At 44.4% G+C, this 18,403-nt stretch overlaps 1 protein-coding gene across 1 annotated transcript in view; it reads right to left on the minus strand.

Moving 5' to 3' along the window:
- LOC116862784 (annexin A13) overlaps positions 1-18,403 on the minus strand; it is a gene marked incomplete at its 3' end in the record, with an annotated part of 50,930 nt that overhangs the window by 22,358 nt on the left and 10,169 nt on the right. The gene's annotated exons all lie outside the window — the stretch shown is intronic.

The following is an 18,403-nucleotide window of genomic DNA, read 5'->3' on the forward strand; positions in this document are numbered from 1 at the left end:
ATATGATCTCCCTGATATGAAGAAGTTGAGAGGCAACGTGAGGGGTTTGGGGGTTAGGAAAGGAAGAAAATGAAACAAGATGGGATTGGGAGGGAGGCAAACCATAAGAAACTCTTAATCTCACAAAACAAACTGAGGGTTGCTGGTGGGGAGGCAGGTAGGGAGAGGGTGGTTGGGTTATGGACATTGGGGAGGGTATGGGCTATGGGGAGTGCTGTGAAGTGTGTAAGCCTGATGATTCACAGACCTGTACCCCTGGGGCTAACAATACATTATATGTTAATAAAAAATTAAAAAAAATAAATGTGTCACTATTAAAAATGTAAAGGTGTGAGGTTAATTGCAGTGACACAACTTGCAGCTTTGAACAGACCCTATGTTTTCTTAGTTCTTGGCCTTCCCTCACAGAGATTCTCTTTGATGACGTATGTCCCTTTCCTCCCATCCTTTGATGAAGGCTGGGGTAAGTGCCACTGTCTGCACTGCCCACTTGATCCTGCCTTTCATTTCCTTTGGCACCTCTGGGGAAGGAATAGGAAACCACGTAAGGCCCAGTAGACATATTGTGTTTGTCTGGCACTGCTGTTCCTTTGGGGGGCTTTCCTGTCCCCCATTTTATGTGTTTTCATTGGGGCCATCAGTCAAGAGGGTTAAAACCTCTTGTCCTGCCCTTGGGTGGACACAGACCCTGTCTGGCAGTTGTGACTGGCTCAGGAGTGGGAGTATAACCCAAGCCAGATCAGAGTCTTGTCTTCAGTTGATATGGAGATGTTGAGAGAGAGAGAGAGAGAGAGCGCTCTTCTGACTGGGCTTGTCCAGCTGAGAGAATGAATCTAGAGCAAAGCAAGGCAGAGACAAAAAGCAGAAATAAGGAGAGAGAGAGAGGGAGAGAGAGAGAGAGATTGAATAACACTGTATAAATTCTCAAACAGCAATGCCTGTTTCCTAACACGTCCCAGTTTTGTTAGTGAACTACCACTTTCTCAAAGTTAATGAGTTGGATTTCTGCCCTTGCACCAAGTGTTCTGACTCATATCCGAGGACTAGAGGAGGGCTGGCTTTGAGGCCTTGGTTAATTGAGAATCCTGTAATCCTAGAGCCAAAGGGGTCTTTTAGGACCACTGATCCCCTCTCAGCTGGATGGAATCACTCCATGGTCAGGCCCATCCTGAAGTCTCGATTTCTGAAGCATGTGGACAAGGGGAATTGCATTTGTTGAACGCCTGCCACATGCCCAACAACTTCTTCACTCACAGACCTTTCTTCATTCACCATCGTTTCTCACACTCCAAGTATGACCAGGACCATCTTGTTCAACTGAAGGACAACGTCTCCCATTTCTCTTTCCAAATTGCTTGTGTGGTGTGAGAAAGCTATCTGGTACTGAGGAAGGCTTGTTGGCAGGGTGAGCGACATCATTTGCAGGGTTCAGTGCAAAATGAAAATGAATGGCCTGGGTTTGAAACGGATTTAGAACTTTAAGGTGGTGGTATCAGAGCATTAGAGAGAGTGCGAGGCCTCTCTGGGTGTGGGGCCTGTGTGACTGCCCTGGCTACACACCAGAGAGGCTGTCCTGCCTATCGATGGAATTCTCTGAGTGTGGGAGTGTGGGGTTGGCAATCTCAGACTCAGAAGAGCAAATGGTGTCTTGGCTGTTCGTTAGGAGTATTTTCTGGAGGGTTCTGGTAGTCAGAATTGGACCAGAACAGCAGACACCTCTTTGTAACAGGCTGATTTATAAACTGTTCTTTCAGCCTCTTCGGTGCTGAGAAGGTAGGACTTCACAGAAATCGAGACAGACACCCAGGGCTCCGCGAACGGCTAAGCCGGTGATGCCCCGGCTGAGGCAGAGGGGATGGAGTTCAGCTGGGGTTATGTTTGCTCAGTCCCAGGCTGGCAGGGCTGCTGCTCCCCCAGAGAGACACATTCTTTCCTCCTTTGCACAAAGATGAGGCCAGGACTTGCAGAAGCCATGTGGAGACTTGCTCAAGATCACTGGGCCAGGTGATGGCTGACTTGGAGCCAGAGCCAGACTGGCTCTGTCAAGTCGAAAAGGACAATCCCATCCTTTCCTCCCCTGTTTCGGGAAGGTGGTTCAATGATACACGTCACAGAGTTATAGGAGCAGAAAGAAGGGGAATCTGTGCCTCAGAGCTTGACCCAGTCCTAGTCAATACCAAGTGTTGTTTGAAATTAAAAAAAAATTAATGTGAATTTCTATTAAAAGAGAAAGAAAGAAAGAAAGAAAGAAGGGAAAAAACCTTCTGAAAGTCTAGTTCATCCAAGGCTAAAAAACAAAGACATGTCTTTTAGTCCAAAATAACTGTGCTGTGGGGAAAGGGGGGCAGTGGGAGAATGTTGAACCTCATTTTAGGAATAAAGATAACATTGAGACAACTTTTTCCTTTTTTGCTTGATTGAAAGTGCAGTGTTTAGTCTTTCTAGGAGACCTCCGTTGGACTTCTAACCTATAGAAGTGTAAGATAATAAATGTATGTTGTCTTCAAAAAATGCAGCGTAAAAGTCTCTATCAGATGCACAACCATGGGCAGGGCAGGTGGAAATTAATCTTTCCCGGGTTCCTTCTAAGAACCACTCTTTGCCATGTTGCTTATCTTTCCTAATCCAAGGAGAATTCGGTCTTGTTCCTCATAACAGCGAGCTATTTGGTGCCATGATTCCAGAGTCAGAATCATGTGAGGGACTTATTTAAAAGGGGGAGGGAGGCAAGAAAACAGTGTGTTAGGAATTTCCCCCTCTGCGTGGCTGGGACAGCCTCCACAATGGACACATTCATCAGTGCCACCCAGTATTGATGCAAGGGGTGTCCTTGTCCAGTTCTGATGAGCTGGGGAACCACCTTCCCTGGAATGTATAGGGAGCGGACATTCCACCTCCATTGTTCATTGTTAGCAAGCCAGGCAGCTGCCTTTGGGGCCTTTTGAAACCTGAGGCCACTGAGCAGAACTTCCACGGGAAGCAGGTGTGCAGGAATGCACATCAGACACAAAAGGGGGGGTGCAGGGGACTCCGGCCTGAGGACAACCCCACCGTGAGGATCTAGGCAAATACACAATATTCCACCTGCTTTCTAGGCAACACAGAGGCAGAACAGCAGTCCTTTTTTTTTTTTTTTTTTTTTTCAATTTCTTCCCAGCATTTGCACTGACACTCATGAGACGCATTAAAAAGACACAATGTTAGATGCTAAGAAAAATGATTACAGAAGTCTGGGCTGTGAGCCCACGTGAATTCAAGTTTGAATGTGGTTCTGCCCCTTAGCAGCCATGTGAACTTGGGCCATTAACCTCTAAGCCCTCATTTTCTCACCTGTAAAATGGGGTCAATGTCTCCCTTGTTAAGATTTGAGGCTTACGCAAGATAACATTTCCAAGGCTACATAGATAGGGACCCACAGAACTGCTACGGTTTTCTCTGCTTCTTCGGGTCAACTCTTGGTTTTTGGGCTCAGACTGATATTAGGATTTCAGTTCTGGATATTTTCATTAGACAAGTTTGGAAGATGATCTATCTATCTATCATCTATCTATGTGGGAGGTATCTTCCAAACTTGATATTGTGAGATATAGATATATCTCTAATGCCCCAGACTGGATTTGAATCCCAGCGTAGCTGCTCATTACTAACGTGCCCTTGGGCAAGTTCAAGAACTTCTCTGTGCTGTGGTTCCCTCATGGCAAAATGTGGATAATAATAGTGTCTAGTCATAGGTATCTTATGAAAATTTAGATGAAGTCCTTTATACAAAACATCTAAAATAAAGCCTAGCAGAGACTGTGTGCTTAAAAAATGTAAACGGAAAAAAAAAATGTAAACAGTATCTACTGAAGGCAGATCAGCAACGAACCTTCCAGAATATTTTAAACCCTCTCCTGCTTGCAGGGTTTTCACTTTGTAAATGGTGTGCTAAGGGTCAGTTTTTCACCGATCGCCCGCAGTTTGGATCTGGAGTTCCAGACACATTTTTTCCACACCAGGCAGTAAAGTGGCTCACAATTCAGGCTGTGTGCAGACCAGGTGACCCAGGATGACATCCCAACACCACATTTTATTAACTGCCTCATTTGACTAGCATGATAATTAGCACCTCATGGAGTGTGAGGAGCTCCCTGAGATACAACCCTGGTGAGGTGCTTGCCATTGCAGTCAGGCCAGTGCAGTGAGGCTCACAATGGAAGCAGATACCATTAATTCAATGAAAGGCACTGCCTGGTGCATGGATAAGCCGGTATCTTTCAGTCTTCCTTTTGCTTCCTTCTAGTGTGTCTGCATGGCACTTCTCTGTGTCTCCATGTTCCTGCATCTTATTTTTTTTAAAGATTTTTTTGTATTTATTTGAGAGACAGAGAGAGAGAGGGAGAGCTCCAGGCGGGTGAAGGGCAGAGGGAGAAGCAGACTCTCCGCTAAGCAGAGAGCCTGATTGTGGGGCTCGATCCCAGGACCCTGAGATCATGACCTGAGCTGAAGGCAGATACATAACCGAATGAGCCACCCAGGTGCCCCCCACTCCTGCATCTTAAACGAGGAAATGAATGATCCATTTTAATGGAAGGGGGAGGCATGCGAAATAAACCGAGATACTGTGAGCCTAGAAGCAGTGTCACCTGGGCAGAAAGAATGCTGAAAACACTCTGTGAAATGACTCAGAGATGGGCCAGCTTCAGCACATCGACTGTCCAGGAGGGAGGCTGGCTTTTGTCTCAAGTTTTGATACTGTCCCCTGCCCACAGCCCTGCCAACCAGTAGGGTCAAAGTGGAGAAACAGACACCTGACCGAAGGCTTCTACCCCAGTGAAGTTTGAGGAAAGCCGAACTCTCAGGATCCAAGAGAACATCTTGAGAAAACCTTCCTCCAGCTTGCACTGAGCTCTGGGGACAGTGTGTGAAAAAGCTGGCTGAGGGCTATGACTGGCAGACAGTTGCTATGTATTATATGGTAACCAGAATGTTCCAGGACCCAGCCTTAATTGTATTCCTATTTGAGGATGCTCCCACTCATCAGTCCTGCTGACCTGATCTATCTGGAGAGCATCAAGACTGGAAAATAAGGATATATTTCTCAGGAGAGACCTGTGAATTTAATTAAAGAGCAATGCACAGCAGGCAAATTAGACTCTCCTTGGAGCGGTTCCTCCTCTCTCCCTGCTTCCTTCTCTTTTTTCTCTTCCTTCTTTTTTCCATCCTCCTCCCCTTTTCCTCCCTCCCCTTCCTTCAGCAGACAAGTAGGGAAGCCCTGCCACGTGGCAGGCACTGCCCCAGGGGAGGGGGACTTGACCAATGAAGTGCCGTCCTTCCCCGGGGAAATTCACAGGGAGGTAGATCAGCGCCAAGAGCATTTATGACAGGACGCAAACTTTGGGTGCAAATAGCTGGGAGGAGGAAGAGGAATTTTTAGGACGAGGCTGACATTTGTGCTGGTTCTTGAAAGATGAATAGAAGTTAGGAAGGCAAAATACAGACATACATATAGGTGTACATGCATATATACCTATGGAGGGATGAAGGTGGGGAAGGACAATGCGGGGAGAGACCACAGCATGATGCTTTCTGGGTCTGTGTATGTGTGTGCCTACCTATGACATGCCATTGAATTAAGCAGAACAGACATTGATTTAAACATGACATAATGACATCACATGGGCTTGGGAGTAGGACCTACTGTATTCAGTTATGCTCTGACCCTCGCTGGTGGTTAGGACCCCCCTGGGCAAGCTGACCCGTATCTCTGAGCCATTGCTGTCTCAGGTTTAAAGTGGTCGTGCACCTGCTCATTGGCAGCATGGAGTCTGGATGCAGTCGTGTGCAGGAAGCCATGCCGGAGCATGGCGATCACTTGGTCGCTGGCACGTAGGAGGTGCTCAGTGACGTAAGGATGTAGGGGTCACTTGTTAATCCTGAAGCATTATCAAAATGTCATAGGACTGGTATTTGCATTGTTTGCGCTTTCCAGTGCAGTTCCCCAGAAGGCCCGGCTTGCTGCAATTCACTCGGTAAATATTTGAAAGCCGTTGCTTGGTACCCAGGATCTGAGATAGGAGGCTTCTGAGGAAGTGCTGGAGAGCAGAGGGCAGAGGGCTCATTGTACACGGATCGAAATGGGGCTACTGCCTGAGCCGACAGGAAATCAGGAGCAGGCTGAGGAGATTAAAAATGAGGACCAGGATTAAAACCAGGTGGTGGCCTGGGCTTTTTAAGCAGGGAGGAAGGTAGAGGCAGGCAAGGGTTGTGCTGGGGAGAGCTTCAGACATGGCTGAATTCTCCCCCTTGTAAGCAATGACCATGACCACTGCTAGTTCCTGGTACCTCTAGCCAGCGTCGGCGATAAGGGCCAATCTTGCTTTGTATAGATTTTAAAGTCATTACAGACTTGGGGAAACTGAGATCCATTCTGGGAGGGACTTCTTTGTGGCCACACAGGTATCCACTCTCCCAAAGAGATCTACCCTTGAACCTGGCATGATGCTATCTTTCTCTCCTTTCTAAGTCTCTGTTTCCCAACTGAAAGGTAACAACGTCTTGGGGTTGTTACAGGGATATGCATCAAACATGCGTGGCAGGAAGCTTGGCCCGCGGTGAGTGCTCAGTGTTATTTTTATTTCTTCCTCCCATCTTGACCTGCTTCCTATGGGGGGTCAAATGAGCCCCTGACATGTTGCTTTGTGTAGCACCTTTAAAATAACTGATTACATAATTTTGTCCTAAATCATAAACTATTTTTTACTTACAGATAAGTAGTAAGTTGGGCTTGAGAGTTAAAGAGAAATGTAAGGGATGACCACTTAAAACTGAGAACGACAGCAAAATACAAAGTACTTACTTTGTGCCAGGTACTGGCCAAAACAATTCACATAGAGTACTCATTTAATCCTCACAAACACCTTATAAATAAGTTGAGAAAACCAAGAAACAGAAAGGTTAATAAGCTGTCTGAAATCCCACAGTTCCTAAGGGATGGGATTCAACCCTACAGAGTCTGGATCTAGAACCTCTACCATTGACTTCCTACTAACCACAGTTTTTGGTCCCTTTCAAAATTATTATTTTTTAATTTGGTGGTAGAAATTCTCAGTTCAGCTCTTAGAACGTTAGTATTTTACAGAAACACCAGCTGAGACCTGTGAGTTGTCCGCTGACCAGGCAAGCCAAGGTTCCCTTGCATAGCGTGAGATCAAGAAATGCTCTTGACCATGAGCTAGGAGGAAGTGAAATGAAAATGAAGGCCAGTTACCATGATTTGCAAGGCAAAATGGACAGCCTCTTCCCGTGGGCAAAGTATATGTTCAGGAAAGGCACTGTCGTCAGTTCTGCTGTCAGTATCCTTTTGAGTCTGATGGAATTGTGTTTTCTGCTTCTCATCTGTGAACTAGGACTAATACCTGCCCTACATAGCAGAATCTTGGGACGATGAAATAAGACAGTGTGATTCATCACTGCATGATTCACAATAAGCAATATAGGCAACGTAAGTGTCCATCAACACATGAATGGATACAGAAGCTGTGGCGCACACACACACACACACACACTTACACACAAAACTGAAATATTACTTAGCCACGAGAAAGAAGGAAATACTGTCGGGGTGCCTGGGTGGCTCAGTCAATTAAACACCTGACTCCTGATTTCACCTCAAGTTATGATCTCAGGATCGTGAGAGCCCCATATTGGGCTCTGCGCTGGGCATGGAGCCTGCTTAGGATTCTCCTCTCCCTCTGCCCCTCCACATCTCTCTCCCTCTCAAAAAAAAAAAAAAAAAAAAAAAAAAGAGGAGGAGGAAATCCTGTCATTTGTAAGAACATGGATGGACCTTGAGGGCATAATGCTAAGTGAAATAAATCAGATAGAGAAAGAAGTACTGTAGGATATTGATGTATGATATATATATGATATATGATATCACATATAGGTGGAATTAAAAAAATACAAACTCGGGGCACCTGGGTGGCTCAGAGGGTTGGGCCTCTGCCTTCGGCTTGGGTCATGGTCTCAGGGTCCTGGGATCGAGCCCCGAGTCGGGCTCTGCTCGGCGGAGAGCCTGCTTCCCCCTCTTTCTCTGCCCGCCTCTCTGCCTACTTGTGATCTCTCTCTCTGTGTCAAATAAATAAATAAAATATTTTAAAAAAATAAAAACAAATACAAACTTAATAGAACAGAGACTAGAATGGGGGTGGGGAGAAAGAGGAGATGTTTATCGAAGGATACAAACTTTTAGTTTTAAAACAAATAAGTTCCAGGGAATCTAATGTGATTATAGTTAATAATACTGTACTGCATACTTGAAAGTTGCTAAGAGAGTAGATCTTAAATGTTCTTACCACAAAAGAGAAATTGTAAATGCATTATGCATAATGCAGGTGTTAGCTAGGTTATAGTGGCAATCACTTTGCAATATGTAAGTGTATCACATCAACACATTGTCCAGGTTATACTTACATAATGTTATACGTCAATTGTATCTCAGCAAAGCCATATAAAAAGATAATGTGAGAGTTCTGGGCAGGGAGATTTCATGATGATGATCCAGAACTGGCAGGGGGAGAAACTGGCTTTTTTTTGTCTTTCTCCAATAGGCTGTCAGGGTGCTTCCTCCTCCTCCTCCTCTTCCCCACCTCACCCCAAACCTTCCTGTTCCCTCTTTACTAAAACATCTTGCCCTCTGAGTATGTAGGGATCCTAGCTAAGGGACTGCAGAGGCCATTTGAAAGCTGAAAAGCAGGCAGTCAGCAGGATGACCAAGGTTTCCCATATGTTTATTCTTCTGGGTGACAGCTTTCCAGCCTGATAAACTGTCTAACATTTTCATAGGTAAAATCTCATTTCTCCCTACCTCACAGAATCTAGGCTGATTTGTCTTATTAGAAAGGGTCAATCAGTGCTCAATGGGGGAAAGAGGAGGGGGGATACTGCCGACAGATTCCTTACCACACAAGCAGGCAGAGAGGGAAGTGGGGGGTTGGCGGGAAGCAGGCTCCCGGCCAAGCAGAGAGCCTGATGCAGGTCTCAATCCCAGAACCCTGGGATCATGACCTAAGCTGAAGGCAGAGGCTTTAACCCACTGAGCCACCCAGGTGCCCCTTGCTCCTCCATTTCTTAAATACCTGGTTGCCCACCATTGAGTCCACTAGCAGCAGTGGAGAATCTATCTACTTAAGGGAATTTGCTGAAGCCTCATCTCCTCTCTGGAACCATTCCTGACCCTCTTGGGAAAGACTGAGGACTCAGCTGGGTGTGGGACCTAAGGCGGCCAGCTGTTTGATTGCCCAAGGCGGAGGGTTTCCTAGGATGTGAGGTTTTCAGTGCTGAAATGTCCTGAGTAAACCAGGATGGTTGCCACCCAAGCTGAAGCTGACTTTACAAGCTTTCAAGAGCCAACTGTGTGCCTCTCTTCCCAACTCTGTATTTAATGAGCTCATGTTAGTAACTTGAAATCAGCTGGGATTTCATATTTATGCTATGGAAATTGGCCTCTGGCACAAATTGGGTTTTTGTCCCCCATCCCCCACCAAGAGCTGGTTGTGAGACATGTTCTAGCATACCAGTTTCTCCTTTGAACTTATACTCTAGAGATTTCTATCAGATCTCCTTAAGATACATTATTATACTTATTCACTAGTTTATCTCCCTCCTTGGACTGTAAACCTCTTGGGACCAGGACCCATGTCCTATTCCTTGTTGTATCTCCAGCACCTAGCATAATGCCTGACACATTACAGGTACTTGGTAAATGTTACCATATTAATGGAAGCTGGTCTGAAGTCTCTGTAGCCATGAGGCATTTCTCGTCCCTCTAGAGGATGAAGAATCTTCTTCCTTTGTATGTGACAGAATATGCCACAAGCCTTTTCCTTTGCATCCTGGCCTTATTCCTCTTTGTATCAATGTCAGGGGTCAGTGGCGATAGTGGGGACAGAGGAAGGGGAGAGCAAAGTTACCACTTGGACATCTAGAACTGATAATGATGTCAAGCCTTCTAGGGTAATGAAGAAGAGAGGATGAAAAAAGGATAGTAAACTTAGCCAGGACACCTGAGAGAGCTCATTCAGACCCCACCTGGAGGCTCGACAGGAAACACAAATGAAAATGAATACCTAAGACTTTCAGGTCTGGAATCGTTTGAGCAAACCATAGTTTGGGGGCTCTCAGAATTAAAACCTATGGAAGAAATTTTGGACTCTGAGCAAGATGCTCTGAGCAAAATATAGATGAATAGCTTTTTGACCACAGATGCACATTAGAATCGTCTGAGATGTTTTAAAATAAACAAATGACTGAGTTTCATCCTGGTCCTATGAAATCAGAATCTCTGATCGAGGTATATATTAGGTATAAGTACTTTCAAAACTTACCAGATAATCCAATGTGCAGCCAGGTGCTGGTCTGACAAAGATCAGAAACTTTCCCATTGGCAGCCCAATGAATCAGAAAGAAAACTTAAAAATGTGCTGAGGGTTGACACAGGTAAGAAATCCTAGACTTTATCCAAGGAGCAAAAGATAAAGGAAAGAGGTTTATCATAGATTCTTACGGTAGAAATTCAACCTAGGGTTTTCAAAATGGGTGGCATGGAACACTGAATATATTAAAACCCTTTGGACTTTTAACTGAAAAAGGAATTTGTTTTTAAATTCTCTCTCAATTCTTCTGATTGAATCATTCTTTGCCTGGTGACACTATGTCTTTCACACTCTTTCAACCCAGGGATTGGCAAACTACAGACTATGGTCAAATTCTGGCCTGTCCACTGTTTTTATAAATTAAGTTTTATTGGAACACAGCCAACCCACTCATACACATTTAATCAATGGCTGCTTTTACACTTCAATGGCAGAGCTGAATAGTGGTAACAGAGGTTGTGTGCCCACAAAGCCTGAAATAATTATTTTGCCAACCCCTTCCATACTTTGTGCAAGTAGATCTTTTTATCAGAAAACAGATGGCAGAACCTGAGTCTTCTGTTGGCAATAGTATTTAGTTAGAATTTAATATAGTCTTTTTTGCTTTCATTTAGTTATCTATACTTATATCAACTGATAATGATTTTCCACTTATGGTATTGATATAAATTTTCTTTTTAAGATAAATTTTTTGTGTGTCAACAAGATGAGTGAGTTTAAAGAAAATAGTTAACAGAACTATTAGTAGAACAGGTGGCATGTGTATTTGGCAACATTCATGAAGTTCATACTTAAGTCTGAAGTTTGGGAAACATTGAATGTATTCAGTCCCCTCATTTTATAGGTAAACTGAGGCCTAGTTATTAAGTAATTTTGCCCAGGATCACTTACTTGCTTTATGGAAATATTTGGGCCCCTCCCTGAGAACAAAGCTCTTTTACCTCTAAGTGGTTACTTGTTTGTACTTTGAAACCGGTTAGTGTGAATGCAACATATTGTACTACTAAAGTTCATAAATTCAAAGCCAGAAATATCCTGGCAACATTTCCACAGACACGTTTAGTAGACATTGATGGGCAATTTGAAACACAACTGAGTGGCCATTCACCTCTTTAAAAATGACTCTTGGGTGATTAGTGGCATATAGTTTCATTAAGTTGATAGTTTCTAGGGCATGGTTTCCTTAGAGCAGCACATTTTTTTTTTTAAGTCTTGATCTTTGTGTTTTAAATCAAAATCTGCTTAAATGCTTGTCAGAGCAAGAAATAAAACTACTAATTAGATAAAGAAGATGTGGTACATATACACAGTGGAATATTACTCAGCCATCAGAAAGGATGAATACCCACCATTTGCATTGACATGGATGCAACTGGAGGGGATTATGTTAAGTGAAGTAAGCCAAAGAGAGAAAGACAATTATCATATGGTTTCACTCATATGTGGAACATTAGCAATAGCATGGGGGGCCATAGGGGAAGGGAGGGAAATCCAAAGGGGGAGAAATGGAGAGGGAGATGAACCATGAGAAACCACGGACCCCAAGAAACAATCTGGGTTTCAGAGGGGATGAAGGTTGGGGGAGGGGGTAACAGGGTGATGGGTATTGAGGAGGGCACTTGCTGTGTTGAGCACTGGGTTATACTTAACTAATGAATCACTGAACACTGCATCAAGGACTAATTATATACTATGCAGTGGCTAACAGAACATAATAAAAAAACTTGATATGTAAAAAAAAAAGGAAAAATATGTATCACATTGTATTTGTTGGGTCTATTTTTAAACACAGTTTCAATCTTATAAGAATATTTGGTATTTCACCATGTAATTACTGTTCCATTAGGATTCTCCACAGTCACACCGACTGACAGCGAAGCTGATTCCTGTATTCTTAGATCTTCTTTCCACTTGGACCTTTCCAGAGGTCTGTTAATCAAGGAGGTCGACCAGACAGCTAGGCAGTGTGTCAGGATGCCTGAGTTCTAGCTAACCTTTGAGGAGTGCTGAGTACACAGAACTGTTTGGCTATTGATCTATGCTTTCAGAGATGCAATTGTAAGGTGACATATATGAAGTATGTGTTTGGCCATTACTCTAAATGGGTAGGAATGGTCGCATCATTTGGAAAAAAAGGCTGAAAAGAGGAAAAACATCCACTTGGTTCAGATCTTGATATGTGTTCTTAAAAAATGAGTGAAACTTTTTAGATTAAAAAAATGACCTTCCGGGCGCCTGGGTGGCTCAGTGGGTTAAGCCGCTGCCTTCGGCTCAGGTCATGATCTCAGGGTCCTGGGATCGAGTCCCGCATCGGGCTCCCTGCTCAGCAGGGAGTCTGCTTCCCTCTCTCTCTCTGCCTGCTTCTCTGTCTACTTGTGATCTCTCTCTGTCAAATAAATAAATAAAATCTTTAAAAAAAAAATGACCTTCCTTCTAAATTTGGGATTATTTGTATGTTGGCATTTTGAGAATAACTTTTAATGAAGACTGCTATAATTAGGTCATTTTCCAGAAAGACAAACTTTTTCAGGCTATGTCCTCTGGGTTCCACATTAAGTTGGTGTGATGTTTACCTATCAAAGGTTGGGAACTGTCCTTAAGGAGATCTAACATTAAGACCCTCCAATATCTAATGCCCTAAGGTGGTGGACACCATCATTTCTGAAGATACTGACAATATTATCAGAAATACAATGTGACTGACCCACTATGCACTAAGCTCTGGCATAGGGAGACTAAATGGGGCAGTCCTTTTGGGGATATACCCAAACAGAAGGGATGTGAGCAAATGGACTCATGATGTTTCAATTAGTGATTTTCCAGTTGAGCTCTGCTCATCTAGGCAGGAAACCCAGCAGCTCAGCAGCCTCAGTACAGGGTATTTCTGTAGGGAAGCCCTTCTCACTCTGGCCATCAGAAGTTTCTAATTGGCTAACAGCCTTTCAGGGGAAACCGCTGCATCTCAGCTGCTGTTGTCACCAACAGGAGGACAAGGGCCAGTCTTGAAAAAGAGCTGGCTCTACCCTGTGATAAGAAAGGCAATCAGAGGGCACTTGGGTGGCTCAGTTGTTTAAGCGACTGCCTTCTGCTCAGGTCATGATCCCGGAGTCCTGGGATCAAGTCCCATATCAGGCTCCCAGCTCCATGGGGTGTCTGCTTCTCCCTCTGACCTCCCCTTTCATGCTCTCTCACTCTCTCTCTCAAATAAATAAATAAAATCTTAAAAAAAAAAAAAAAAGAAAGGCAATCAGTGTGAGGGACTATCTTGGCTAGAGGGACGGGAATGCATGGATCCTGACAGAAATTCAGTCAGATAAAGACAGTATGGGGCATCTCCTGCCCTCTAGCCTAGCTTTTACTAAGGTCTGTGTCTCATGAAGTGGTTCTCAACCAACCAGAGGCAATTTTGTCTTTCTGGGGACATTTGGCAATGTCTAGAGACACTGTCATAAACAGGGGAGTGCTAGTAGAATCTGGTCTCAGTAGAGATCAGGGATTCTGCTAAATGTCCTACAAGGCACAGAACAGCCCCTCACAACATAGAATTATTTGGTTCTAATGTCATTGGTGTGAAGATCTAACAGGATGAGGGTCTACCACCCTGGCCTAATGGTTGTACCAATCGTATAAACATGTTTCTTCCAAAGGTGTTGAGAAGGCTGGGGTGCTAGTGCAAATGGCATACAGGTACTGACTCAGGCAAGGTCCCCAGTGACAAAGAGTGAATTGCTGTAGTTATATAAAAGGGAGGATTAGAAGCGGAGGATGGTGTCTTTTTCCCTTAGTTTTATTTCAAAGAAACTCAGATGCCAAATCTGAAAGATGAGTACTGGGACAAGGTAACTAGGAAGAAGAATCTGAGTTAAAGTTGGTCCAAAGTGAGAAGCCTGTCATCACCCTCTGCTACTTTGTCTGCCTCACAATTATAGGCATCATGGCCTCAGCTGGCAGAAGGCTCAACCAGCAGTCTCTGCTGACTCATTCTTGGGGGCCCTTTAGTACTGTGCTCGGCTGACCAACTTGAAGTTTCTCCTGGAGGTGGAATTATATGTATTGTCTGGAAACAAGATTGTGTCCTGGGGAAAGTGACTGCCTTGATGTTGTCCACAGATGGTTTTGGGAGTCAGAAACCTCTGAAGAGTGTTAGACCTCCAGATATCCAATTACTGCTGTATTGCATCAACGAAAGTGAACTTGGAGGATAAGGTGGTCGTGGGGAGATGACAGCCATTCCTCAGCTGTGAAAAGAACCATGCCTTCAGGAGTTATGAAAAATGAAGCACTTTTCTCATTAGAAAAGAATTATCCATTTCCTTCTTCTATCGCCAAAGGCTATTTTTCTGCCAATTCAATGAGAGGATAAACTTGGGATTCATTGCTTGCAGGGAAAAAAAGAAGCAAGTGTACTCTGCGATCCTCAAGAGTCAATGATAAGTGGGTAGATGGAATTGAAAAGAGCAAATGCTGGGGGCTGAGCTGGGTTCACTGAATGGTGCTGTGTACAGGGCATAACCAACAGTATGTGAACAAGTTCTGATTTGCTAAAAAGGAAACAAGGTGAAATAGCTACATTTGCTTTGAGCAAATTTCTTTCTCCATCAGAATCAAAACAATGGATGCTATTCTCTCCCCTGGTAAGAGTTTAAAAATGCATTGGCTCCAAGCCCATTAATTATTTCTTTAAAATTCTTTTAAACATTTTTATCTTCTTTATCATTCCCACCACAACCATCCTAACCCCCATTATAGGAAGGGTGAGTTATCTGGCTGCCTTTCTATCTAATCTTTGAGTCTTCATTCTCTATTTTAGTCCATCCAATAGTAGCAGCAGCAGCTGTAGTAATCTTAACAAAAATAAAGTTATAAGAAAGCAATAATGATAAAGCAGTAGCCCCAAACCGCAAGGGTTGGTAAGGCCAACCTCTGCCATAGTGACAGTCCAAGGAGTAGGTATATGACCCAAGTCAGTCAGAACTTTTCTCTGACACATTATAGATGCTTGGTGAAAGAAACTCTTTTCCTTGATGTTGTTAATCTGGAGCTACATGAGGCCATGGACCTCTCTGTATCTGTGGCCATGCCTCCCTCTCACAAAAAAGCTTTTGCTTTTCATACGACTGGGCAATAGAAAAAGTTCATTTTCAGTAGGAAACAATGAGGCCAAATTATGGAAAGAAAGAAAGCAAGCAAGAGGGTGAGAAGGAGAGATAGCATGCTAGGTGGCAAGGTGATTTCCCTAGCCCCAGGGATGAATCATGGTTCATGGCTGTCCTCTTCTCCTTGACCAGTGATTGGTCTAGTAATGGACTTTTGACCAACTCTGGCCAATAAGATTGAATGGGATGCCTGCTTGGGGCTTTCCAAAAGGATTTTTCTCAGTGATGGGGGGGGGTGGTACATAAGAAGAAAGGCACTTTTTTCTCTATCCCCTTCCTTCTTACTTGTGATCCTATTGTATGAGATCATGAACTTAAACGCAGACCATTGTCTAGTACCCATGAGGGGAGTTGTTGCCAGCCCCTCGAGGATGGCAGAACAGAAGAGCAGATGTGGCATTAATGTGTGACTGAACAGCTAAACCAACATGGAGTCTCCTCCTTTCAGCTTCGTTTGAGGGCGAGTAATTAAATGTCCCTGTTGTTGAAGCCACTGTTAATCCTGTAGTCTGCTACTTGTAGTCAAACGCATACCGACTTGAAAGCAAGATGAAACAGAAGAACTATGAGTTCATATTCTCCGAATTACCTCAAGCCCAGACTTCTCTCTTGAGTTTCAGATCCAGCTACCTGCTAGGCATTGTACCCAGGAGTCCCATGGAATCTCATACTCAACAGATCCCAAAACCAAACTCATCCTCATACTTTGTGAACCTCCACTTTGCCCTGTCCCCAGGATCCATGCCGTTCACCTGGGCACACAAGCCAGGTACCTGGGAATCACTCTATAGTTTTCCTTGTCCCTCACCTACCTGTCCAGTTAGTTACATCTATTTGACCTTTTAATCTGTCCTCTTCTCTCCAATCCCATTGCCACTGTTTTAGCAGGGAGCAGGGGTTCATCATCTTTCTCCAGGGCCACTGCCTCTCAAGTGTTTTTACTTGTCTTTGATCATGTTTCTCTTGAAAACTTGTTCTACCGGCTTCTAGCACAGTCCATCCAAAGTGCAGCTCTGACCTTGTCATTGCCTTGCCTGAGATCCCTGAGGGACTCTCTATTGCCTGAGATACTGGCTCTTAAAGTGTGGTCCCTGGATCAGCAGCATCAGCATCACCAGGTAACTTGTGAGAAAACAAATTCTCGGGCCCCCCTCAAGAGTATCTGCTGAATCAGACACTCTGGGGATAGGGCCCAGCTCTCTGTTTAAACAAGCCTTCTGAAGGAATCTGATGTACAAGGTTTAGAAGCCGCTATGGGCTTAAAGCCATAAATAAATAAATAAATAAATAAATTCATTCCTTGGTGTGGTCGGTTGAATAGTATCACCCAGATTCTTGTCTACTTGGAACCTCAGAATGTGGCCTTACTTGGAAACAGAGTCTTTTGCTGATATAATTAGTAAAGGATCATGGATGATATCATCCTGGATTAGAATGGTTCTTAAATCCAGTGGCTGGCGTCCTTTTATGAAGAAGAGAAACAGAGACACACACAGAGGAGAAAACATCTGAAGAAGGAGGCAGAGACTGGGGTTTCTCTGCCCTGCACCAAGAAATGCAATGTCTGGGGCTCATCAGAGGCTGAAAGAGACAAGAAAGAAATCTTCCCTGTACCTTCCCAGGAACACCCACCCTGCTAACACCTTGATTCCAAATCCCAAGACTCCAGAACTTTGAGAGAATGTATTTCCATTGTTTTAAGCCACCTAATCTGTAGGGTGCCTGGGTGGCTCAGATGGTCAAGTGTCTGCCTTCAGCTCAGGTCTTGATCCGGGGGGTCCTGGGATAGTGTTCCGTGTAGGGCTCTCCACTCAGTGGGGAGTCTGCTTGTCCCTCTCCCTCTGCCCCTCCTCCCACTCATGCTTTCTTGCTCACTCTCTCTCTCTCTCTCTCAGATAAATAAATAAAATCTTTTAAAAAAGCCACTCAGATTGTGATACTTTGCATATTAGCCCTAGGGTACTAATACACTTTGCATAGCAAACAAGGGCCTTTGGGTCTCACCCCTTCACATCTGTGTCACCGTTTCCTGTCCAGTGATCTATCAAAGGACGTATGGCACACCTGTTAGGTGTCAAGCCCCGGAGACAGACCCCTGAGTGAGATGCAGTGTCTACCCTGCAGAAGCTCCCAGCTGAGATGGAGGGGCTAGCAGCTGCACAGGCAGGTGATGCTTAATGGATTAAGTGCTTTGGTGAGTGGAGAGCTGTACTTCCGGTAGCATTACCCTTCTTGTACATCTCTGTGCATACTCCAGCACTGTAAAGAATGCCCTTCTCCATGTCAGGAAGCCTGTTCTATTTCTTCCTCCCACACAGCATCACTTCCCCCTCTGTCCAAGTTTTGGACATGTTTCTCTTAGTGCATCCATCACACATCGTTATAATTATTTGTTCTCCTCCCTTGCTAGACTGTGGGCTATTTTAAGGGCATGGACTGTGGTCTTTTATATCTCTTTTTATCTGTAGAGCCCCAAACAGTATCTGGCTCATAGGAGTTCCTTTTTTTCTTCCTTCCTTTCTTCCTTCTTCCTTTTCTTTTCCTTCCTCCCTCCCTCCCTCCCTCCCTCCCTCCTTTCCACCCTCCCTCCCTTCTTTCCTTCTTTATCTTAGAGAGGGGAGAAAGAGAAAGATGGAAAGAGAAAAAGAGAGAGCATGAGCACAGGTAGGGGCAGAAGGAGAGGGAGAAGCAGACTCCCTGCTGAGCAGAAAGCCTGACACAGGGCTTGATCCCAAGACCCAGGGATCATTACCTGAGCTGAAGGCAGACCCTTAACCAACTGCAGCACCCAGGCACCCTCATAAAAGTTTCTTTCAAAGAATATGTTGAACT

The sequence above is a fragment of the Lontra canadensis genome, unplaced genomic scaffold (assembly GCF_010015895.1).
Source record: "Lontra canadensis isolate GAN:19392208 unplaced genomic scaffold, GSC_riverotter_1.0 scaffold327, whole genome shotgun sequence".
Taxonomy (NCBI): Eukaryota; Metazoa; Chordata; class Mammalia; order Carnivora; family Mustelidae; genus Lontra; species Lontra canadensis.